At 38.6% G+C, this 26,555-nt stretch overlaps 1 protein-coding gene across 1 annotated transcript in view; it reads left to right on the plus strand.

Annotated features, from left to right (window-relative positions):
• Positions 1-26,555, plus strand: part of MMP16 (matrix metallopeptidase 16) — a 376,463-nt gene that overhangs the window by 248,002 nt on the left and 101,906 nt on the right. The window lies entirely within an intron of this gene.

Below are 26,555 nucleotides of genomic sequence, written 5' to 3' on the forward strand. Positions count from 1 at the left end.
AACATAATATTAAGCCACTTTTCCTTCTGAGTGCCAAACCTAAATTTCACTTTCAAATGAGCATATTTAAAACTTACCTTATTAAGTCCTCAGATCTGCTGCAGTTTTTGTATTCTCTACCTTTGTACATGTTTCACGCATGCTTGCTAAGTGACTTCAGTCATGTCCGACTCTGTGACTCCGTAGATGGCAGCCTATCAGGCTCCTCTGTCCACGGGATTCTCTAGGCAAGAATACTGGAGTGGGTTGCCATTTCCTTCTCCATGTCAGCATCTAATTGTCTAAAACAGAAACTTGCTGTCACCCTAATTTCTGTGTGTATGTGTGTATTTGTTTCTTTGCCTTTTATGTCAACTACTGTCCACATTAATTTGGTCAAGTTGATTCTGTTATTGAAGCTCTTTAGGCTATATTATCCTTGCCATCCATGCCACTGTTGTCTTGTTTCAAATTCTTATTGTTTCTCCTTCAAACATTTTGATTAGAACATACCTGCTTATCCTACCTCCAGTTTCAACTCCCAAGACTCAGTCTTACAACAAAGTTGTAATAGAACTGTTCATTTTCTCATCTGGGACCAGTATACATACTTTTGTTTAGCACCTGTGACACTTGTTAAAAAAAAACTTCCTCATACTTGTTAAGCATTCACCTTTCAATCATAGACGGAGATGGGACTTTATCTTATGATCTCTGAAGCCCCTGTACTGGCAGTGTTTTAGATATTAAGTATATGGGTGTTGGGGCTTCCCTGGTGGCTCAAATGGTAAAGAATCTGCCTGCAAGTGGGAGACCTGGGTTCAGTCCCTGGGTTGGGAAGGTCCCCTGGAGGAGGGTATGGCAACCCACCCCAGTGTTCTTGCCTGGAGAATTCTCATGGACAGAGGAGCCTGGCAGGCTACAGTCCATGGGGTTGAAAAGAGTCAGACATGACTGAGCAACTAAGCACAGCACATATGGGCATTGAATAAACTGATATCTCTGTGATTTTAGCTGTTTGTATTTTTCTGTTTATCATCTTCACTATCAAGCTAAGCTAGTGGACAGTCAGGTCTATGCACTTGATGTGACATTCAGTAAGTCTTTGCTTAATGAATAAATGCATGTAACGGAATTAAGTTTAGCTGAAATAAACTTTGATTATGTACTTGTAAGATACTAAAGGATCAATAGTAAAGCTTTACAACAGTTGAAAGAAAGACAATGCATAATCAGTAGAGTAATTGTGAGATAAGTAGTGAATTTATTATGGAAAAAGGAAAGAGTTTTTGTTATCTTTTTATAGTGGAAAAGCTTATTGGGGAAAATTCTATTCATATAATTTTCAGAAATGAACAGATTGATATTTCAGAACAAGTCATCAAACAAGTCTACATATGTAAGTACCGAATCCAGGTGTTTAAAGGGTGGGCAGAAAAATAGACCAGCAGGTCATATATAGAGTCAAACAATTTGGTAGAAAATAATAAAAACAGCAAATAATGAAGGGTAGGTACAACGAACATTTGTATTAAGTAACTTATTAGTGGAACAACAATATTGTCCCTCAGAAGAGTAATACCTACTAATTAATTTGAATGTGTTAAGCTGTTTAAGAAATTAGAAATATGTGAATTAAAATTATTTATATTTTCAAAAATATTTGACCATTGTCAATACCAAAGACCATAAAACAGGTGAAAGTGAAAGTTGCTCAGTCGGGTGTCTGACTCTTTGCAACCAGAATTCTCCAGACCAGAATACTGGAATGGGTAGCCTTTCCCTTCTCCAGGGGATCTTCCCAATCCAGATTGAATCCAGGTCTCCCATACTGCAGCCAGATTCTTTACCAGCTGAACCAAAAGGGTGACTGCTATCAAATTAAGATATTAGATGGACCAAATTTATCCTGAAAAGAAAATTGTCTTAGAAACAAAAATGTGATGTTTGAAAACACAGTTATTACTACTTCTCTGGGTAAAAATAATGTTTTGGGGAAGATCTGTTCTAGATGTATAATTTAGAGAAATGTGAACAGCTTTAAGTTTGAGTATTGACTATTTAAATGTAAAAGAATAAAACCCAGAGATCTTTATTTGTGTTAGTGTGAAGAAATGTGCTTTTGCTAATCTAGGAGCTATATATCTTTAATAGCTTAGAGGCCAAAGGAGACTGGAGTTTTGAAAGCAATTGCATATGATTAGTATTTTTGTAAGGATTTATAACATAATGCTGGAGTTTTCTAATTAGCTGGGTAAAAAGCATATGTTATAAAATAATATAAAATTATATTTTTTATCTATATTTCCACAGGTGCTTTACATTTCTCTTTGCTAGTGTCTTATTTTTTGAAGCTTTTGTCCTCAAAAGAGGATCTCTTATATCTTTTGTTTTTGCATTCCATTTTCTATGTAACAGAAAACTGTACTTAATGATCTGCATGCTGATGGTTGATGAGTTGCAATCCACTTCTTTCCCTTTATTTTTTTAGGTAGTTGACTTGAAGGTAGCACAAGATGGAGATCAGACGGATACAAATGATAAAAAGTGAATGTAATTAACATAATAGATGATGATGATGTGATGGTTATCATGATAGGAACTATGATGATTAGAGGAAAACAGATAGAAATTTTTATATTACTGTTAGTAATAATATTTGTCATATTGTTAATGCAGCTTTCAATTGTTGCATTTAATTCTTCATTGTATTTTCAGCTCTAATTTTGTTTGTTATAAAATAGTGGCTACTGAAATTTGAGTTACTAGTCTGAAAAAAACATCTACCTAATCTAGAGGGAAGACTCTAGACTAATTGTTATGGGGAGATGGGATTACCTTGGCAGAATTAATTGGAAAGTGTATTCTTCATTAATCAACAGATATATTAACTCATGCAGTAAAGTTCATTTTAGCCTCCACTAGCCCCTTTTTATCACTTACTCCCTATTCTCCAGCCAGTGTGGAAGAACAGGAACTCAGGAGGTTCATGGAAACTCACAGTGTGCAGCTAAAGATGAAGAGGCTCTTATATTTCTGCAAAATTCTAGGGAGAACAGTTCTAAGAACAAACATTTTGTACCAGAATTTAGCAAGCTGGATTTCTTCTATAATCTTAATCTATTTGTGTTATGTTGAAAAGTGACAGATTTTGAAGGTTGTAATTTTTGCCTAAACCAATTTATTAAAGTGAACAGCAGGATAATTTGATAAGATTCTTATTTCCTCTAGGCTAAAGCAAAATGAATTCCTCAAAAACTGTGTGGAATAAAATTAAACATAATTTAAATCACTCATCATTGATATTTAGCTTCCCAGGTGGTGCTAATGGTGAAGAACCAACCTGCCAACGCAGGAGACTTAAGAGACGTGGGTTCAGTCTCTGGACAGGAAGATCTCTTGGAGGAGGCCATGGTGAGCCGCTCCAGTATTCTTGCCAGGAGAATCCTGTGGACAGAGGAGCCGGGCAGGCTATAGTCCATAGGGTTGCAAAGAGTCAGACACAACTGAAGTGACTTAGCATGGGCCAGATCAGTAATGCTGCAGATTAAAAAAACAAACAAACAAACAAAAAAAAACAGCAGCAAAGTATTGAAGGGGAGAAAGATTGATGATTTGGAAGACAGATAGACCTGAATTTGAATCTTGATTCTGCCAGTTATCAGTAATATTCCTTGTTATTTAACTTTGCTAGCGACCTGGAGTCCTCTCCGTTAGAAGGACAGAATAGACAGAAGAATCAGCCTTGCGTAGTTATTATAATGAGTCAATACCTAGTACAATATCTAAAACCTAGCAATTGCTCCAGAATGGTAACATTCACTAATATTACTGATGTTGGAGGAGCCAGACTCCAAGAGACTGCCAATGATTTGCTTTTTAGTTATTATTCTTGTGTAATCCCCTCCCTCTGTTCATCTGTATGAGCTGGACAATAATGGCTCACATTTAATAAATAAAATATGGAAGAAATTTTGGTAAATCACTTCCAAGATTATGTAGTAAATGACTGCAGTTTCCATCTCAGACAATCTTTCTGTCTCTCTTACAGTCACTGTGAAGACAGATAACATATCACAAGGACACTTAAGCAATGTAAGGGAAGCCCATGCAATGAGAACCACATGCAAAAACTAGCAGAAGCTGTGGTCTGCAGAGCTGTCCCTAGTCACGACTTTTGACAGCCCAGCCAACAGCTTTCCTAAAACCCTCATGAGAGATCCTGGTCCAGAACAACCCATTTAAATCACTTACAGGTTCCTGAGCCGCAGGGATTCTCACAGCAGGTTCCTCACACAGGGATTGTGGGATAATAAATAACATTTGTTTTAAACTTCTCATTTGTTATATAGCAATGAATAACTAAAATGATGTTATCAGCATTGAAGTTATCAAACCAGTCCATCCTAAAGAAAATCAACCCTGAATGTTCATTGGAAGGACTGATGCTGAAGCTGAAGCTCCAATACTTTAGCCACCTGATGCAAAGAGCAAACTCATTGGAAAAGACCCAGATCCTGGGAAAGATTGAAGGCAGGAGGAGAAGGAGATGACAGAGGACGGGGTTGGGAGTTGGATGGCATCACCAACTTGATGGACATGAATTTGAGGAAGGCCTGGGAGATGGTGAAGGACAGGGGAGCCTGGTGTGCTGCAGTCCATGGGGTCACAAAGAGTCAGACATGACTGAGAGACTAAACAACAACAAAAAATATCTGAAAATCATATATTTTAAGGATTTTTTCAAGAATTTTCAAGAGTTAAAACTTAACAAAATCTTTTCTTTTTTGCTAAAGATAAATTAAAAATTTAGTGGAATACCCAAAACCTACACAGTAAAAATAGTATTTGGTAAACATTATTTTGTTGTTAGTTTAACTTAGAAAACAGCACAAGGCCAGAGGGAGTGTATGAAAATAGTTGTTAGTTTCAAAGGGACCCTCTACCTGTGAAGAAGACATACCCCTTGTAGCAATTAGTAATTAGATGGAGTAGATAAAATCATTAATATTCAGTTCAATGTTGACTGTCTAATGTTGTCATCACTATAAACCAGATATTAAAACTTTAAACATGTAGAAGATGATTAAATGCTTTGTAAGATTTATATATAGGATATTAGCATGAAGAAAGTGAGAGAGAGAAAAGTTAATATATTGATGGTATACTCAGTTCAGTTCAGTTCAGTCGCTCAGTCGTGTCCGACTCTTTGCAACCCCATGGAATATTAGGGGACTGTTAAGAATTAAGCCATGTATTGAGGAACTGTGGGAAATGAACTGGATAAGAAAGGCTGCACCTTATCACGGGGATAGTTTGTAATGGGTTATTTGAAGTGTAGTTGCTGAGACGCCATTTTTGCCATGGCAGTAATCCAGTGGCGGTGACGTTTCATTAGCACAGGACAGCAGGTACTCTTTAGTGGAGTCTGGGTATGCTCCTCAGAGACTTTTGTCCTTCTTACGGATGGCGTCTGTTACTGATTAGGTGTGCAATGGACAGTCTTTCCATATGTTATTAAAACTCTTGGAAACTACAGTTTCTGAGCAAATGTTAGAGGAAATGACACTCCTTCCGGCGTCACCATTGTTTCTATTTTTCATTGTGCCATAAGGTTTCATATGGTCTTTAATGCCGGTCAAGGCACCCTTGTGTGTGTGTGGTAACAAGTCAACTGAAAGTCATATTCAGCCCAAGGAAAAGACTTTGGGTTCAAATAGAAGTGAGTTCAAACTTGCCTATGCTACTTAATCAGCTTTCGAGTTATTTACTCCAAATCTTCCTTTCCTGAGCTATTAGATAGCATATTCAAAAGCAGAGACGTTACTTTGCCGACTAAGGTCCGTCTAGTCAAGGCTATGGTTTTCCTGTGGTCATGTATGGATGTGAGAGTTGGACTGTGAAGAAAGCTGAGCACCGAAGAATTGATGCTTTTGAACCGTGGTGTTGGAGAAGACTCTTGAGAGTCCCTTGGACTGCAAAGAGATCCAACCAGTCCGTTCTGAAGATCAGCCCTGGGATTTCTTTGGAAGGAATGATGCTAAAGCTGAAACTCCAGTACTTTGGCCACCTCATGTGAAGAGTTGACTCATTGGAAAAGACTCTGATGCTGGGAGGGATTGGGGGCAGGAGGAGAAGGGGACAACCCAGGATGAGATGGCTGGATGGCATCACTGACTCGATAGTCATGAGTCTGAGTGAACTCTGGGAGTTGGTGATAGGGAGGCCTGGTGTGCTGCGATTCATGGGGTTGCAAAGAGTCGGACACGACTGAGCGACTGAACTGAACAGATACCTACCTCACCCTGGTGAGGGCTTCCCTGGTGTCTCAGAGGTTAAAGCGTCTGCCTGCAATGCGGGAGACCTGGGTTCAATCCCTGGGTTGGGAAGATTCCCTGGAGAAGGAAATGGCAACCCACTCCAGTATTCTTGCCTGGAGAATCCCATGGACAGAGGGGTCTGGTGGGCTACAGTCCATGGGTTGCAAAGAGTCAGACACGACTGAGTGACTCTAGGCTAGGTAGGTATACCTATCTCAGTGGGTTGTCGTGAAGATAACTTTCTAGACCATTGTGAGTACTCTGCAGATATAAATTTAATTCCATTTTAGTAAATAAATGAGGAAAATACTTTCCAGTTAATTAGGCCTTTTGCAATTAAAAAGTAATTAGAAGCAAAGGAATCTCAAAATCAGAAATTTGCATTCTTTGCCTTTTTTAAGTGAATATGTGTAATTTTTGTCTTCCTGTCTGTGGAAGAAATTTCCAAGACTACACTGAAATTATTATATGAATTTATTTTCATAGGATATGTAAAACCATGAAACATAGGTGCTCTATTCATTGATCTACTTACAAAACACGAACACACATACACACACATACACACACACATTTATCAAGACATTTAGGTTATAGTTTCCTTTCAACTCATGTATCCTAGAAAGAAAGCATTTTTCAGAACATTTGAAATGCATAAGCACATTGCCAACAGAGCATTCTGCCAATTCCTATGCTAAAACCCCAGGCTTTCAAATATTTGTTGGCTTAATAAGAATGAAATGACCCATTCTTCTACACCTCTGCTGAAATAATTGAAATAATATGAGGGCTTTTATGAGAGTATGTTGACGAAATCACAGCCAGATTAAAAGCATTTCTATTATTAAAAAAATATGTCTTTTTATTTTTCTTTCATTTTCATCTTCTATTTTGGTTTCATCACTTTAAAAGCAAACCTGAATAAAATAGACAAGGAAGACACTTGGGTGACATCACATCCTTCCGCAGGAATTAGAAATATGTTTCAAAATTTTCTATGAACAAGTATGAATTTTCTATGGCCAAGTATGAATCTTCTGATTTTGTTCATGTGCCATATAAATGTATATATTTTAAGTTCACTACGTTACTGAAATACTTTTGAAGAATCAATTCACCTAATCCTCTCTATTGTTGACTGCACAAATAAGTATCAATTTGGAGATTCTGCATTTTAATTTTTTCACATATGAATAATAATTACTCAAATGAAATTATGCATTTCTTATCACTCTTAGAACATTAATATGAACTCAGATCACTGTTGTTATATAAGCAATGAAGAAAGTCAAACACATTTATCTTTCACCTTTCATCAATAGCTATAAATAAATATATATGTGTGTCTATATGTATATACACACGCATATATTTATAAAATTGGAAGTTTGTGTTGTGGTATAAATACATGATTATGTGAAGTGTTAAACTTATCATTGTTTTTGCATTTTGCACATTTGTTTGGGTTTTACTAAAAGAAAGTAGGCTAGGGAAGGTAGAAACAGGATTGCTTTAGAGAAAAACAAAAAAGAAATGCCTCCTTTTAAAGATGAATGTTAAAGAAAACACCATATTATTGAGCCAAAATAGGTTCCTCTGGGAAAATGCTTATGTTAGGTAAAAAAGGAAAAAGAAATCTTTTCTGAATGAGTAATTAAATTTTTATCATTTCTTTACTATAATCACTGCTGCTTGATTATATTTTAATGCTTTATAAAAATAAACTAACATAATTTATTAGTAAATCAACCAAATTCTCTATAGAGAATTGGTTTTATTTGTTTGCTTTTGCTTTTTTCCCCTGGAAAACAGGAATTAAGTATGCCTCAGCAGTCAAATCTGTAACATCACCAAAAATGAATCAGCAGGTGGCAATGAAATACAAGAAGCAAAATTCAGAAAACAGCTAAAGTTTCATCCTCTTAACTTTCAAATCCTATAATTGTTTAATATGTGTTAAATCCTATAATTGTTTAATATGTTTGCTTTTGAACTGTGGTGTTGGAGAATACTCTTGAGAGTCCCTTGGACTGCAAGGAGATCCAACCAGTCCATTCTAAAAGAGATCAGTCCTGGGTGTTCTTTGGAAGGACTGATGCTAAAGCTGAAACTCCAGTACTTTGGCCACTTCATGCGAAGAGTTGACTCGTTGGAAAAGACTCTGATGCTGGCATGGATTGGGAGCAGGAGGAGAAGGGGACGACCGAGGATAAGATGGCTGGATGGCATCACCGACTCGATGGACGTGAGTCTGAGTGAACTCCAGGAGATGGTGATGGACAGGGAGGCCTGGTGTGCTGCGATTCATGGGGTCACAAAGAGTCGGACACGACTGAGCGACTGAACTGAACTGATGTTTCCATCTCTCAGAAAGCAAGCAGTTGCACTTGAATATATGTCAGTCCTTTCCACCCATGTAAATAATATCCAGTGGAATAAACACACTGTATGGGTTTACTCTGGTGGCCACGCACACCCACTCTAGTGACTCAATACCTGACTCAATTTATTCAGCTCTTTCCGTAACATCCTTTCCCTTGCTTTCCTGTTACTTTCTCCTTGCTGCATCCCTCACATTGCAGTTTATACACCCTTCCTGTGCGGGACTGTATTATGGACCTCAAGAGCTGGTAATTTTAGCCTTACTGTTAACCAGTCTTCATTTTCCTTTAGGAGATAAAAACGGACCAGCTAAATACCCGAGTTTATCTGGGTGCCCAAAAGCCCCAGTCCATCCTAACTCCTTGGGCTTCTTCCTTCTCCATCCTAAAGTTACTTTCTCAGAATTTTCCTGGAAATACTGTACATACTCATGATTGTCTTTAATGAGTGTCAGGGGAGGTTCTCCATCGTAAAATAAAAACTTTTCTGGTGTCCAAGCATTTAGACTGAAAAAAATAGGAATTTTGTGAACAAAAAAAATATTGTTTTATGAATTATTCTTCTCATATGCAAGCATGAATTGAATTCCAGCATCATGAAGGTTTTTTTAATATAAATTTATTTATTTTAATTGGAGGTTAATTACTTTACAGTATTGTATTGGTTTTGCCATAAATCAACATGAATCCGCCACAGGTATACACGTGTTCCCCATCCTGAACCCCCCTCCCTCCTCCCTCCCCGTACCATCCCTCTGGTTTGTCCCAGTGCACCAGCCCCAAGCATCCAGTATCATGCATTGAACCTGGACTGGCAATTCGTTTTGACAGATACGCTGAGAGGAAACAAAGGCAGCTGCATAACAGATTGACCTTGACCTTGCAGCTGTGAATGCTGTTTACAGAAGCCATGCTTTCTCCAGTTCTGCCTCCTTGCATCACGCTAAGTTCAATGCTTTTACTCAAAAAGAGCTGACCTATCTCCTTGTGACCCACCCTAGGTATTAGCAACACCATATCAATGCTGTTACCGTAAACCTTGCAAGCTCTTCTGTGGTGTCAGTGAGGAAATGGGTATAGTTAAATACTTGCAGGAATCACAGTCTAGATAAGCTGGTACAAGCAAGTGAGTGAAACATTTTACAATTTTGTTTTCCCACTTCTTGTTAATTATTCATTATCTAGTTGAGTTCAAAAATTGCAGCAAAAAGTCGATTTTAGATGCTATGTGAAAATAATATGAAATATTTATTAAAGGACCTTCAATAGATAACTTTTAACATCATAACCATTTAGTATACTAAATAGTATACTTTGAAAATTAAAATAAAAATCTAGATTCAAGTTTTCTACCTTTAGCAATCAATAATGGTAGTAAAATATGAGACAATTTTTATGTATATTTTATTGTTTAAGGGATTATGATCAAGTCTAACTTACTAATGGGAAAAAGCATAACTCAAGAAATGATTTCAATCATCTATGACTCAAGTATTTTCCTTTCCAGTTTTCTGTCCCTTCATCACTGCCTTGTGTAGGTTCTGTCACCGAGTAATTCTGATTATTAAAGCAGTCTTGTAACCGCTGCCTTTGCCTTCAGTCATTTCCCACTGCAATCACACCTTCATACTGATGTCAAATTACCCCATAGCAATGCCATTTTTATATTAGTCTTTCAAGGAATTCTGTTGCCTCCTACACAATGAACTGACTGTTAAACCTAGCATTCAGAGTTCTTCAAAACTTGATCTTAATATTCTTTCCAACATTGTCACTCACATATTTTTATATCAAGACCATGTTTAACCAGTTGGTGCGCGGGTTTTGGTAAAGTCAAAACTGACATTTAAATTCTTGTTCAACACTTAGTTTTCAGACCTCTGATAGCCCAATGTACTGGAGCTTCAATTTCTTGTTATATAAAGTAGGGAACTTTTCACTCAAAAACTTGTAAAGTCTGCTGATAATAAAATAGTAGCATCGGCAGCAGTAGTAGGAGTAGTCAGAATAGGCATAATATTAGTAATATTAAAAGTAGTATAGTACTAGCTGATAACTATGTCTTTAAGAAGTTTTTTATATACACTGCATTATTTAACCCACCAACAGCCTATAAATAGGTTATATTAGACCTACTTTATAAATAAAGAAATTGGATCACACAGAGTTATATAATTTACTAGACTTTTACAGACAATGGCTGTTAGCATTTCAAATCTGATCTGTCTTAAAAGACTTAAGTAAACCTAACTTCAAAATCACATGCAGTATTGCTAATGCATTTACCTTTCTTGGGAGAATATCCATAGTTTCTCAGATTCTCCAAGGAGTTTGTGAACCTCAAAAAGCTCAGAATCATTGAGTTAAACTCTTGGTTCCTTAATTAAGAACAAGGGACATTGGAGATTTATCTCTGAGACTATGGTGTTTCATATTGTCTGGTCCACAGTAGAAAAATCAACTGTATGTAAGGATAAATTGTTTATCAATGATTCTATAAGTACTTCCTTGCTTATAGTGGATACTTAATAATGATTAAAGAAATATGTCAAATAGCTGCTGATCTGGGAATAGCACATAATACTGGGATTCTTATACTAGCCATACTTAGAATGGCTACTGAATGGATAGTACTTAAAGTTCACATACAGTGAAAGGATATATAATTAAGTTCCTGAGAAATGGCTTTGCGTTTATTACACTATTGCTTTTGTTTAGGTAGTCATTAAAATTTATTTCTTTTGCACTACAGAGAGAGGAAAGTAATCCTCCAGAATCATCTTGACCATTAAATTGATCTACCCAGGGGGAGAGTATCGCACATATAAGCCACACATGAATAAATGACAAGGGGCATAAATGAGAATATTTCTAAACTCCTAACTAGCCTCAACAGGAGAGGGATAAAAACTGTTAATATCGTGGTGCAATTAGCCACAACAAATCTTATTTCTTTAGAAGGACTATTTTAAATGTTGTGAAAGTTGCTCAGTCGTGTCCAATTCTTTGGGACCCCATGGACTGTACAGTCCATGGAATTCTCTAGGCCAGAATACTGGAGCGGGTAGCCTTTTCCTTCTCCAGGGAATCTTCCCAACCCAGGGATAGAACTCAGGTCTCCCTCATTGCAGGCAGATTCTCTACCAGCTGAGCCACAGGGGAAGCCCTGCATGTTGTGAACACATGTCGAATTCACTAAAAAACAAACTTCATATCAAAACCATAGCCTGAATGAATAAGGCATTTGCCTTGGCCTTGATTACCCAAATATTATCCCAAGGTGTCCACTTTACCTAAGATATATTTAAGTTATTTTAATTATATGATTTTTTTCTAAAGTCCTTATTAAATTAGAATCTATAAATGTTTGGTGGTAGATATCTTTAGAAATACCTTTACTGATTTTTGGAAGAACTATTAGATGGCTATTTGTTTTCCTTATATTTTAAAGGCCTGGTGTTTAATTATGCCTTATTATTGTAAATCAGTGGCATGCTCCAAATGTGACTGCATCCCAACAGGCAAACGCTGTAACATTCCCAGAAACTCTCCTCAGTGTCTAGGGAAAAGTTTTGAAATGTAATGTGAAAATGAAAATCCATGTACTTTACCCTTCTCCTAATTTTAGCAGTACTCTTTCCTTTTCTTTAGAAAATATTTTCTTTGCTACAAGCCTTTTAGACTTAATTAAAAATTAGAAGCAATGAAAACGATTAAAACTTTTTGAGCAGCTGGAATTGTACTTAGGAAGTACATTTGAAAGTATTAAGTTTGGCATTCATTTAGTGGAGAAAAGAAATAGAAATTATTGTTAAGGACGCTTAGAAAGAGTTCTTGTGCAGCAGCTGTGCAACAGCTGTTCACTTTGAACAGGAGGCTTGATAGGGTGGCCCTTGCCTTCTGGATGCAAACTCTGAAGTCTTGAGAAGATGTTTAGGGCTAAGGACAAAGTAAAGAAATCGACTTCCTCAGCACGCATTAATTTTTGGTTGTGGGCCTAGACTGTTCAGTTCAGTTCAGTCACTCAATCTTGTCTGACTCTTTGTGACCCTATGAATTGCAGCACGCCAGGCCTCCCTGTCCATCACCATCTCACAGAGTTCACTCAGACTCACATCCATCAAGTCAGTGATGCCATCCAGCCATCTCATCCTCTGTTGTCCCCTTCTCCTCCTGCCCCCAATCCCTCCCAGCATCAGGGTCTTTTCCAATGAGTCAACTCTTCACATGAGGTGGCCAAAGTACTGGAGTTTCAGCTTTAGCATCAGTCCTTCCAAAGAACACCCAGGACTGATCTCCTTTAGAATGGACTGGTTAGATCTTCTTGCAGTCCAAGGGACTCTCAAGAGTCTTCTCCAACACCACAGTTCAAAAGCATCAATTCTTCGGCACTCAGCTTTCTTCACAGTCCAACTTTCACATCCATACATGACCACAGGAAAAACCATAGCCTTGACTAGACGAACCTTTGTTGGCAAAGTAATGTCTCTGCTTTTCAATATGCTATCTAGGTTGGTCATAACTTCTTCCAAGGAGTAAGCGTCTTTTAATTTCATGGCTGCAGTCACCATCTGCAGTGATTTTGGAGCCCCAAAAAATAAAGCCTGACACTGTTTCCACTGTTTCCCCATCTATTTCCCATGAAGTGATGGGACCAGATGCCATGATCTTCGTTTTCTGAATGTTGAGCTTTAAGCCAACTTTTTCACTCTCCTCTTTCACTTTCATCAAGAGTCTTTTTAGCTCCTCTTCACTTTCTGCCATAAGGGTGGTGTCATCTGCATATCTGAGGTTATTGATATTTCTCCTGGCAATCTTGATTCCAGCTTGTGCTTCTTCCAGCCCAGCGTTTCTCATGATGTACTCTGCACAGAAGTTAAATAAGCAGGGTGACAATATACAGCCTTGACGTACTCCTTTTCCTATTTGGAACCAGTCTGTTGTTCCATGTCCAGTTTTAACTGTTGCTTCCTGACCTGCATACAGATTTCTCAAGAGGCAGGTCAGGTGGTCTGATATTCCCATCTCTTCCATAATTTTCCACAGTTTCTTGTGATCCACACAGTCAAAAGCTTTGGCATAGTCAATAAAGCAGAAGTAGATTTCTTTCTAGAACTCTCTTGCTTTTTCGATGGTCCAGTGGATGTTGGCAATTTGATCTCTGGTTCCTCTGCCTTTTGTAAAACCAGCTTGAACATCTGGTATTAAGAAGAGGTGGCAAGAATACATGGAAGAACTGTACAAAAAAGATGTTCATGACCAAGATAATCATGGTGGTGTGATCACTCATCTAGAGCCAGACATCCTGGAATATGAAGTCAAGTGGGCCTTAGAAAGCATCACTACGAACAAAGCTAGTGAAGGTGATGGAATTCAAGTTGAGCTCTTTCAAATCCTGGAAGATGATGCTGTGAAAGTGCTTCACTCAATATGCCAGCAAATTTGGAAAACTCGGGAGTGACCACAGGACTGGAAAAGGTCAGTTTTCATTCCAATCCCAAAGAAAGGCAATGCCAAGGAATGCTCAAACTACCGCACAGTTTCACTCATCCCACATGCTAGTAAAGTAATGCTCAAAATCTCCAAGCCAGGCTTCAGCAATACGTGAACCATAAACTTCCAGATGTTCAAGCTGGTTTTAGAAAAGGCAGAGGAACCAGAGATCAAATTGCCAACATCCGCTTGGAATACAGAATGAAGCAGGGCAAAGGCAAAGGTTGGAGAAGGAAATGGCAAACCACTCCAGTGTTCTTGCCTAGAGAATCCCAGGGACGGGGGAGCCCGGTGGGCTGCCGTCTATGGGGTCGCGCAGAGTCGAACACGACTGAAGCGACTCAGCAGCCGCTGCAGCAGCAAAGGCTAATGGAGTTTTGCCAAGAGAATGCACTGGTCATAGCAAACACCCTCTTCCAACAACACGAGAAGACTCTACAATGGACATCGCCAGATGGTCAACACCGAAATCAGATTGGTTATATTCTTTGCAGCCAAAGATGGAGAAGCTCTACACAGTCAGCAGAAACAAGACCGGGAGCTGACTGTGACTCAGATCATGAACACCTTATTGCCAAATTCAGACTTAAATTGAAGACAATATGGAAAATCACTAGACAATTCAGGTATGACCTAAATCAACTTCCTTATGATTATACAGTGGAAGTGAGAAATAGATTTAAGGGACTAGATCTGATAGATAGAGTGCCTGATGAACTATGGGTGGAGGTTCTTGACATTGTACAGTGCCTAGACTGTAAGGGGGCTTAACTCAGTTCCTTCCAGTTACTAGGTAACTTTGGCCAAGTCACGCCATCTACGAAAGTCATCATTTCCTGATCTGGAAAATAGTGATGATAACAAAATTTAACTAATATGGTGAGTCATACTATATGTGAATATTAACTGATATTCTTTGTGTTGCTTTTTTAACACTTTACGAGAACTTTTTCTTTCCTTTAATTCTAGTCTGGAGACGTCCTTAATAATACTATACACTTTAACAGTACAAAACACTTTAAAGGTTTGAGCATATGTGAAAGAAAATTAGAGTTGTCATTAAATAAAATGGTCAGATGTGCATGGCACACAGGTAAACACTATTTAAAATTGTAACTTCATTGCCTCATATTAGCTCATGTATGGTAACAACTAATAAATTATTGTAATAATGAGCTTTTTCATAGTCTTAACTATGACTCAGTTGAGAGAAAGCATCCAGAGGAGGAGCCTAGGAGTCATTCTGTAGCTTGAGAACCTTGGGGAATGAGTGAAATGTTGAGACCAGGAACAGCGGACAGAAAGAAGGCAACGGAAGTGCACCAGAACCTTGAGGAACTGGAGGCTCGATGAGAGTAGAGGTGGAAATAAGGGACGTGTGAAAATCTTACCCCAAATCAGCTTCTATCCCATCCTACCTTGCAGAGCTCAGTAGGGATCTGACTCGTCCAGAGGTGGGCGGCCATGATGGAGGATGGGGCCCAGCTCTCCCGGGTGGAGAGCCTGACTGAGCCAGTACCGCAGTCTCAAAAGCATTATTGGCGGAGGGAGTGAGAATGTTCAGTCGTGAGGTTTTGATGACAAACTCAGTGACATACTTCTAGTTCATAATAAGTGGTCAACACATAGCATGTTATTCTTGTTATTTTTTCACATGTCTCCCAGACTCTTCTGGCTGCTCTGCAGGGACCCCAGGTTTTACTGGCTAGCAAGGAAGAGGCCCTCATAGCTCAGTTGGGAAAGAGCCTGCCTGAGGTGCAGGAGACGCAGGTTCAATTCCTGAGTGGGGAAGTTCCCTTGGTGAAGGAAATGGCAACCCACTCCAGTATTCATGCCTAGAGAATCCCATGGACAAAGGACCCTGGCGGGCTGCAGTCCCTGGGTGGTCTCAAGACTCGGACATGAGTTAGCAGCTAAACCACCATCAAGAAAGAGGCCCTCTCTTCAGAGAGGCGCCAAGAGAGTAGAAATAAAGGGGCAACCAAACAGGTCTTATATATTGGACAAAAACATACGAGGCAGCAAAATAGCTGATATTTTTATCTGTGAAAGTTTGCAGTCACAGATTTTTCTTAAATTTAGTTAGAATTATCACCAAACCTTTCAGTTTATGTAGAGATAATTGGACTGGACAATATTTAAGACACTTTATATATATTTATTGTGCAAATACTCAGATGCTTCAGAGTAGCTTCTTTTTCTACCCAGTTTTTTTTTTTTTTTTAACTTTTCTTTCCTATCTCCTAATCCTAACTACATAGTGAGGAATTAGAGTGCTTAAATGTCCCATATTACTTATCTGTTACTGCATAAAAAATAAGTCACCCCAAACCTTAGCAACTTAAAACAACACACTTATTATTTCACACAGTTTGGTGGAGCGGGGGCGGGTAAAGTATCCAAGAGCAGTTTAACTGGGTGGTTTTGATTCAAGGTACATGCGAATATGTAGTGAAATTACTGGTTATGTCTGCAGTTATCTGAAGAGGCTGTAAAATCTACTTCCAAGCTTACTCATGTAGCTCTTTGGTAGGAAGCTTTGGTTCTCTACATATACTCCTCTGCATAGAGAGCTGTTTACAGGACATGGGAACTAATTCTCCAGAGAGAAATAACCAGGAAGGAAGTCCTAATGAATATTATGACCTAACCTTGGAGATCGCATACCATCACTTCTACCATATTCTACTCCAGCAAGTACATATAATGAAATACCAGGAGGTAGAAGTCATTTGGGCCACCTTGGAGATGTGACTCCCACATATTTCTTTAGCTTCTCAACTGCCAAAACCAGTGTGTGGATAGTTTGAGAGGACAGACGTTTAAGGAGGCCCATCCTATTTATCTATTAGGCACTGAGGTAACTACCACTAATCAGAGATTTCATGATGATTTCTGAATTTTGTTTCTAGACATGGACTTGAGTATTTTAAATTACATATTTAAATAGAAATTATGAATTTGCTCAAATCTGTTCCCAGTCATTTTACCTACAAGTAAATATTAAGTATTTCCATGCATCAGAAGCTGTCAGGGAAATTATGATATGTGTTACAATCAAGTTATGTGCAAAAGGCCAAGGATACATAGAGACAGAGAAACTAAATTTACCTGGGGAGATGGACAAAGAGGTGTTTCTCAATTTTGTTTTGAAGGGTTAAAAAATTTTGTAAGACTGATAGAGGTAAACAAAAAGATATTAGAAAAACAAATGCGGACCTTCAGAAAGTTTCAGAAGACGACATACAGAATGATACTGCATTTATAAAACTATAACTTATTTAAAGACACATATTTGATTAACTATAAGCAGGAGATTGAGAAATTTAAAATTCAAGTTAGTGATTGCCTCTGGAGGGACTGGGACAGTCAAAGGTAAGGGCAAAAACAGATTGATTTAGTGATGCTGATGTAGGATTATGAATGTCATGATTACATATAACAATTTTTACATATGAAATATTGTATAGTCATTTTTGATATTCAAGATATGCTTTTAGCAGGAGTTGCAAATGGAAATGAATGGAGGGTTGAAAAAGTTTAGAATGAAATACAAAGACATAATTATGACAAGGAAATTTTAAATAATGCATTATATTTGATAATATACAGTTCAGTATCCTGAAATTATATTGGAGTATACGAAGTGAAGAAGATTAGGGATTCAATTGAAAGCAACACACTCAAATCTCAAAATCTTACAAAAGAAGCAAGTACTATTTCTGTATTAAGAGCCAATAAGCTGATTTCTCCTTTGTCTCCTGCATGTTGATAAGATCAAGGCATATTGCAATTGAGAGTCTTGAATCATGTAAATTAATGATAAGTTACAGAAGCAGTTATTATTTTCATCATTAGGCAAAAGGTCTGGTGCATTTTAATTGTCTAAAATTCATCATGGGCCAGAAACTTTTGTTCCAAGTAGAATTCAAACTACCAACTGGTACTTTACTTAACAACTTACCCTTTTAAACTATTATGAATCTTCAGTAAGTTTTAATTATATTATTGCCAGTCATCTGAAGGATGGTAATTACTTGGAGCGTTTAGCCAGTACTTCTGATTAAAAGTGCTGTGGCAAACTCAATAGGTCATGGGTTCATGTCCTAAGCCTATTAATTTTCTTCTAAAGCCTTACTTTATTTCTTAAACAAGGAATGACTCCACTCTTAGGAAAGATGCTTAGAAGAAATTGGATTAATCTGAAGTGAATAGATATATGAAATATGATTTTTGCTGTTATCACTTTGTCCTACTTTTTGTGGTTTTTTCATTCTCTTACTAGCTGAAAGAAAAAAAAAGTGAATAAAACACTGTTTTCTATGAGAGATTTGAAGTACTTGTTAATTCAACAAAGTCCAAAAGTTTGGTACATGGCTAACAGTGATATTTATCTGACCAAGAGTGAAAGAATGAATTCCTACATATTTATCTAAGAACAAAGCGCAGGTTACTTTTTTCCTAGGGAAGGGGACATAATACACAGGAGGAAGGTTATGAAGGTTGGATTTATTCCCTTTTGAAAAATAAAGACAAGACATAATCCCTGTAAGATCACATTGGGACTTTCTGACAAAGAAGTTGTATCTGTTTTGATAAAAGAAGGGCAGGAGAGTCTAAAGGTATTTTCCAAACCAGTGCTATCATCTCGCCAAGCTTGGATGTCACCATAGCATCTTGGGAGCCTTGAGTGCAAACCATTTTGTCTTCTGCTCTTGGTTCCACAGCCTTGTTTTGTTGGTCCAGTGCAAGCTTGATGGATTCCTGTTTTGTCATGAGGTCTGTTTTTGATAAAAACGTCTCTCACTTTTAGCGCACTGATAGCACATTCCAGCCAAATTTATGTGCAGTTTGTAGGCATGAGTATGCCCAGACCCTAAGCACACACCTGTCCTACCACTTTGCAGCTTCTTTGCAGTTGGCATAGGTCTTGTTGTTCAGTTGTGAAGTCGTATCCGACTCTTTGTGAACCTGTACTGCTTCTCATCCTGTTTGTCTCGCTGTTCACACTGTGCACGCTGTTCGTTGAGCCCAGAGTAGGCAAGGCGTGAGTGAAGAGGCTGGAAGAAGATGTGAGAAGCTGTAGGAACTGCAGACACATTTCTTCTCTCCTGGCTGGCACAGCCGCCATAGCAGCAGCCACAACATAACCATAACCAAGCTATAACGGAGCCATAACATGACCTCATACAGCATAACCATGTTGCTGCTCCAATGTAGTCCTGGCGCAGCAGCAGCCGGGGCTTTCATGGTGAAGCTCTTACAGGAGTATTGCACAAAGCAGCCCATGACGAAGCGAGTACCTCGCGCTGTGCACACGCAGTGCTATAAGCAATCTCAGCTGTTACATAGTCATTATTTACAAAATGTGGGGCGAGAGAGCCTCAACATGCCATCTTGGCTAATTTCTTCTCTCCCCACAGACCCCATGGACTGCAGCATGCCAGGCCTCCCTGTCTCTCACCATCTCCCAGAGTTCACCCAAGTTCATGTGCACTGAGTCAGTGATGCTGTCCAACCGTCTCATCCTCTACCTCGTTCTTCTCCTCCTGCCTTCAGTCTTTCCCAGCATCAGGGTCCTTTCCGATGAGTTGGCTCTTCCCATCAGATCAAAGCACTGGAGCTTCAGCTTCAGCATCAGTCCTTCCAATGAGTATTAAGGGTTGGCGTCACTTAGGATTAACTGGTTTGTTCTCCCTGTTGTCCAAGGGACTCTCAAGAATCATTTGCAACACCACAGTTCAAAAGCATTAATTCTTTGGCACTCAACCTTCTTTTTGGTCCAACTCTCACATCTATACATGACTATTGGAAAGACATAGCTTTGACTATATGGACCTTTGTCGCCAAAGTGATGTCTTTGCTTTTCAATATGCTGCCTAGGTTTGTCATAGCCTTCCTTCCAAGAAGCAAGTGTCTTTTAATTTCATGGTTGCAGTCACCATCCATATTGAGTTTTGAGCCTGAGAAGAGAAAATTTGTCACTGCTTCCACTTTTCCACCCCTCTATTTGCCAAGAAGTGGTTTCAGATGTCATGATCTTAGTTTTTTTAACATAGAGTTTTAATCCAGCTTTTTCACTTTCCTCCTTCACCCTCATCAAGAGGCTCTTTAGTTCCTCTTTGCTGTCTGCCATTAGAGTGGTATCATGTACATATTTGAGGTTGTTGTTATTTCTCCCAGCAATCCTGACTCCAGCTTGTTAACTAATCCAACCCAGCATTTCACATGACACTGCATATAAGTTAAATTAACAGGGTGACAGTATACAGCCTTGACATACTCCTTTCCTAATTCTGAACCAGTCAGTTGTTCCATGTAAGGTTCTAACTGTTGCATCTTGGCCTGCCTACAAGGTTCTCAGGAGATGGGTAGGGTGGTCTGGTATTCCCATCTCTTTCAGAATTTTTAGTTTGTTGTGATCCACATGGTCAAAGCCTTCCACATAGTCAATGAATCAGAAGTAGATGTTTTTCTGAAATTTTCTTGGTTTCTCTGTGTTCCAAAGAATGTTGGCAATTTGAGCTCTGGTTCCTATGCCTTTTCTAAACCTAGCTTATACATCTGGAAGTTCTCAATTCAAGTACTGCTGAAGCCTAACTTGAAGGATTTTGAGCATACCCTTACTAGCATGGGAAGTGAACACCATTGTCCAGTAGTTTGAACATTCTTAAGCCTTACCCTTCTTTGGAATTGAGACAAAAAACTGACCTTTTCCAGTCCTGTGGCCATTGCTGGGTTTTCCACACTTGCAAACGTATTCAGTGCAGCACTTTGGCAATGTTAACTTTTAGTATTTTGAATAGCTCAGCTGGAATTCCATCACCTTTCCTAGCTTTATTGGTAGTAATGCTTCCTAAAAGACCCTTTAATGTATTTCCTGGGCATGAGTATGCACAGATGCTGAGCATACACCTGTCCTACCACTTTGGACCTTATTTGTGGTTGCAGTATCTCATCAATATTAGATTTGTATCTTAATGAATATATCTCTGATATAAAAACACAAAGGTGCTCATTCCAGAGTTGGTATTAGACGTCTGACATGTAAAATACCTGTGATTCATTTCCTCCCTACTTCCTCTCACCTGTGGGTGTCCTCTGAGACACAATCTGAAGCCTTCTCCGTATATTATATACTCACAAACACTCCTGTGGTTCCTACGTCTCTAATTAAATGACTCCCTTCTTCTTTCTGTCATCTCTGCCCATGACTAGCACATGCTTGCTGGATGATCCACAAAAGCATGTTTCATCGTATTTTTTTTTTTTTTAAATTTTAACTCAAAATGTAATCTTTCAAAGTCCTGTTTTCCAGTAAATCTGACCTCCTGTGCCTTTTGATTTTCCACTCTCCAAACACTGTGAACATCCCACTCTCAGTCCTTAGTCCCTCCAATCATTATAATTCCTCCTCTAAAATATTTTACAAAAGCAAACTTGTTCTGCATTCTCCAACGATTTCCTATAGACCATAGCCTTTTTCATTACTCCAAACACAACTATCTTCTGGCACTTTTTGAGCAACTTAGTGACATTTGTTGAGTGCTCATGTATTTTAGTTCCACTGTCTGATGCCATATAAGAGAAGTGGTCTCCTCAGTTTTTCTCACCTCATTTCATTCTCTTTCCACCCATGATAGTCTGAAAAACAACTGGGGAGTGGGCAGGCAGTAAAACGTTGTTAAAGGAGTACAGACTTGCAGTTATAAGATGAATAATTTCTAAGGATCTAATGTATAGCATGGTGACTATAGTCAATGACACTGAATTTTATCACCGCAATTTGATAAGAGAGCTCTCACCACAAAGAAAGAAAGCTGGCAATGGATGCGTTTATTAACTCACTGAGGAGAATCCTTTCACGATGTAAACATATATCAAACTACCACAATGTGCAATTTAAATATTTTGCAATTTTGTCAATTGTACTTCAATAAAGTTTGTGGGAGGAAGAAAAAAATCTGAACTATATTTAGGTGGAAATGACATTGTGTTCTTTACTATTCAAATTCTAATTAGTCCTCCACTTCCTGCAAACTCATTTACTCATTCAGCTCATTTAATGAGTGAAAGTGAAAGTGAAGTCGCACAGTCGTGTCTGACTCTTTGCGACCCCATGGACTGTATCCAGCCAGGCTCCTCCCTCCATGGGATTCTCTATGCAAGAGTACTGGCGTGGGTTGCCATTTCCTTCTCTAGGGGATCTTCCTGACCCAGGGATCGAACCCAGGTCTCCCCCATAAAGCGTCTGCCTGCGTCTGCCCTTCCCTGGTGGCGACCCACTCCAGTATTCTTGCCTGGAGAATCCCATGGACAGAGGAGCCTGGTGGGCTGCAGTCCCCAGGGTTGCAAAGAGTTGGACAAGACTGAGTGACTTCATTTAATGATTAATCATCTGGTAGATGTCAGACAATGTCTTTGAACTGAGGGCACGGAGATATATGATGCACAAGTTCGGTCTTTAAAGAGTTCAAAATTCACTGGGAAGACCTGCTCAGAGATGATGACAATAAAATGGTACTGGGTTTTATGATAAGGTGATGCACAATGGGTTATGGGAGCAAAAAGAGAGCACATGGTAACTGTACCCCTTCGGGGGAAGGACTTACAGAGAAGGTAACATTTGAGCACTCAAACCAAATCAGCTTGATATGCATCCAGCACAGCCAGAGGGCTTCCCTTGTGGCTCAGCTGGTAAAAGAATCCACGTGCAATGCGGGAAACCTGAGTTCAGTTCCTGGGTTGAGAAGATCCCCTGGAGAAGGGAAAGGCTACCCACTCCAGTCTGGCCTGGAGAATTCCATGGACTGTATAGTCCATGGGGTCACAAAGAGCTGGACACGACTGAGAGATTTTCACTTCACTTAACTTTAACACACCAAGCAAAGGAAGGTGTGTTTCAATTCTAGGAGGAAGACAGTTCATGCATTTACCTTCAGGGCTGAGCAAGCACATACTTACATAACTAGAAAGAGGGTAACAGAAGGAAAAGAAATAGGAAGTAATGTTGTAAAGGAGGAGTAAGGACTATGGATAAAAGATCTTGGCTATCTTGCTGAAGAATGTGGAAGTATCTTGTAGGCAGAGGAAAAATGACAAAAACTGAAGCAAAGGTGGGTGCAGGAAGCTGTCCTTTCTCCCATTATACATTTTCCTCCTGTATACCCCCTGAAATTTCACTCCCTGCTTTGGCCATATTCTTTAATTCCTTTAAATGTATTCTTAAAGTAATAGTGATCTCTTTTGTTTGATACCTTTGCATCACGAGGTTTATTTTCAGGCCCTCTCCTCCCATTTTTATCTGTTACCACAGGAAGCACAGGCCAGCCCTTAGCCCTGGGACTCTCATTCTCTTATGATTTGTACATTGCCATTTCTGTCTTCATTTCCTTCCTTCTCTCTGCTGAAGCTGTTCGCTCCAGAGATGTTCCAAGTCCATTGTCAGCAAAACCTCTTTGATAATAATCAACTTATTTTGAAAATGTTCCCTTTAGATTCTTTTGGTAACTAAACTTAGTCTCTCCATTCCTTCAAAATGCTAGCTGTTTTCTCCCCCACATTCCTTCTACTGCAGGACGTGAGCTATGACACTTGCCCTCTTATATTTTCTTTTCTTTTTAATGCCACTTCAGGATCATACTCCCAGTCTCCTCCATAGAAACATCAAGCTGTGACTGATTTTGTTGGACTGTTCCATCCGTGTCTCCCCTTGCTGTAGTCATCTACCAGCACCCACATTGTTCTCCCGAATCCTTGATGACTTTATCTCTCAGTTTGATCCTATTCCCTTCGATATCAGTTAATTTTTAATTGGAGGATAATTACAAGGCTGTGTTGGCTTCTGCCGTACAACAGCGCAAATCGGTGATAATTAAATTCCAGCCCTCTTGGTCGTCATAGAGTGCTAGACTGGGCTTACTGTGTTATACAGCAGCTTCTTGCTAGTTATCTGTTTTACACATGACATGTATATATGTCAATGCTACTTTCTCAATTTGTCCTACTCTTTCCTGCCCCTGCTAAATACCCCATTTATTTTAATTCTTGGTGATCTCAATGGTCATGTAGATGAATTTTTCCAGTGTTCAGCCCTCTAAGTTATTGGATCTCCCATCCAATGAGTTTGTATTCCACTCTAACTCAGAGACTCACTCCCATAGGTATATCCTTGATCTTGCTCTTACAAATCTCAATTTCTGATCTCTATTATGACTGCCACAGAGTATCTCTCCAGCTCACTCTTACTAGCCTCATGACACCAAATATCCTTTCACAACATCATTTAAGAGATGATCTTAATTTTATCACAATATCTTGCTACAGTCCTTTATCCCATAATGTAATCACTTCCTTCCTTACATGAGATAAATACACTGGCAAGTCAAAAATCACTCCCTTATTTATTTGAATCTCTAAAAATTTTCCATGGCCATTTTTAACACTCAAAGAATGAGCTCCTGGTAAGTCTATCCACTTCTCACCTCCACCAAACAAAAAAGCAAGGCAACAAATGATAGGTTTCCTATTGTTTTGTCCATTCATTGGTATCTTCATTCTTTAAGTTGCTGATGTCAAAAGACATGGTGTTATCTTTGACTTTTTTCTTTTCTCACACCTTGCGTTTTGTCTTTTAAGAAGCTATGTGATTCTTGTTTCAAAATGTACCAAGAATTTTGCTGCTTCTGTATACCTTCATTGTACCCCCTTTGGGCCAGGTCACTAGTATCTTTGCCTGAATTAATACACTAACATCAGAGATTTAATCATGCCGAGCCCCTTGCCCACTGCATTTGATTATCATAAGTAATTTCCAGAATGATCCTGTCAAAATGAAAGTCAGATTATGTCCCTCCTCAGCTCAAAACCTTTCAATGATCCCCACTGCAGTCAGCCTAGAAAGCAAAACCATTACTGTTCTCTAAAATTCCCTGTGTATTCTAGGCTCCATTTCCTCTCTGACTTTATTCTTTCTCTGCCTTATTATTTATCAGTATAATTTTTCACTATGTAACATCCTGTTTATTTTACTTTTCTATCATGTTTCTCTCTGGTCTCCCCCATTAAAATGTAATGTTTTGAGGACAGAAATCCACCTATGTCTTACTACATGAACTTGCAAATTGTATTTCATGTCTCTAAGCCTTTTTTTCTAATTTTTTAAGTGGACATGATTATAGCGACTGGAGAACTGTGGGAATTAAGTGAGAAAATACAGGTTTTCTCACAGGTCAAAAGGCCCAGAGCAGAGTCAGTAAACTTTATAAACTTAATAAAGGTAGTCAACATTTTTATTACAGATAATGCATATTATATTATTTTTCTTTTAACTTCTATTACTTTTTAAGCCTCTCTAATTTGTTCCCCACTGGTATTTAAACAGATATTCTCTGAAACTCAGGTAAGCCCCAGAAATGTTTGAATGGCTCCTTTCTGTGTGCAGTCAGCCCCACGGTTTCATCCCTTCCCTCTGACAGAGTACTCCAGAATGGAATAAAAAAAAAATACTGGTTATGCACCCGGTTTTCATGTTTAAAAAAATAGCCCTCTGCAAGTAATTACCACAGTGATTACATTGAAAAGTAGTTGGAAAGGAATGTTCCTTAAAGTGAGACTCAGGAAGTTCACTGAAATCTTTAGCATTTGTAATAAGTCAACCGCCTAAAACTGCATTTTATGTTCAGCTATGTTAAACTTATCACTTAGAAACATAACTCTTGGAAGAATAACAGCCCCCATTCATTGATACTCATGTGGTTCAGTTAAATTTTTGGAATGAACAAATATCCATGAAGGACTGGCTCTGTTCTCAGGCGCTGACTTATGATGGTCCAAGAGTGGAAAGCATGTAGAGGCCATCTGCAGGGGTCTGATTACACAAAGTCAAATTAACTGTCTCTGAGAGTTCTAAGATAAATATATTTTGTTCAGATCATGCATTAATTGATTAGAATTTGTATTTGCAGAGCTAAGACTAGATTCCTAGTTTTTATGACTGCTACCCTATGACTTTTATTTAACACTCCTATATGCCTATATTCTAGGCTGGTAAGAAAGATAAGCCATATTCTAGGAATTATAATAACCTGAGTTCTAGTCACAGCTATGTAAATACAAAGATTTACTATTGTTGAAAAAATTTGTCACACCCTATGCCTTAATCTACTCATTTGTGTAGGGATTGTACCTTGTATTTTTTGCTGAGTTATTGTTAGAATTATGTCCAATATGAAGATCACATAAGTGAGATATAGTATATCTCCTTTTTTCTAGGATATTTCAACAGCAGCAGTAGCAATTTCTGATGCTACTGTTCTCTCTTCAACTTTTGCTCTTTATTCCTCTTTAAGTTTCTGAGTTTTTGTAACTTCATTTTCATCAC

The sequence above is a fragment of the Budorcas taxicolor genome, chromosome 14 (assembly GCF_023091745.1).
Source record: "Budorcas taxicolor isolate Tak-1 chromosome 14, Takin1.1, whole genome shotgun sequence".
Taxonomy (NCBI): domain Eukaryota; kingdom Metazoa; phylum Chordata; class Mammalia; order Artiodactyla; family Bovidae; genus Budorcas; species Budorcas taxicolor.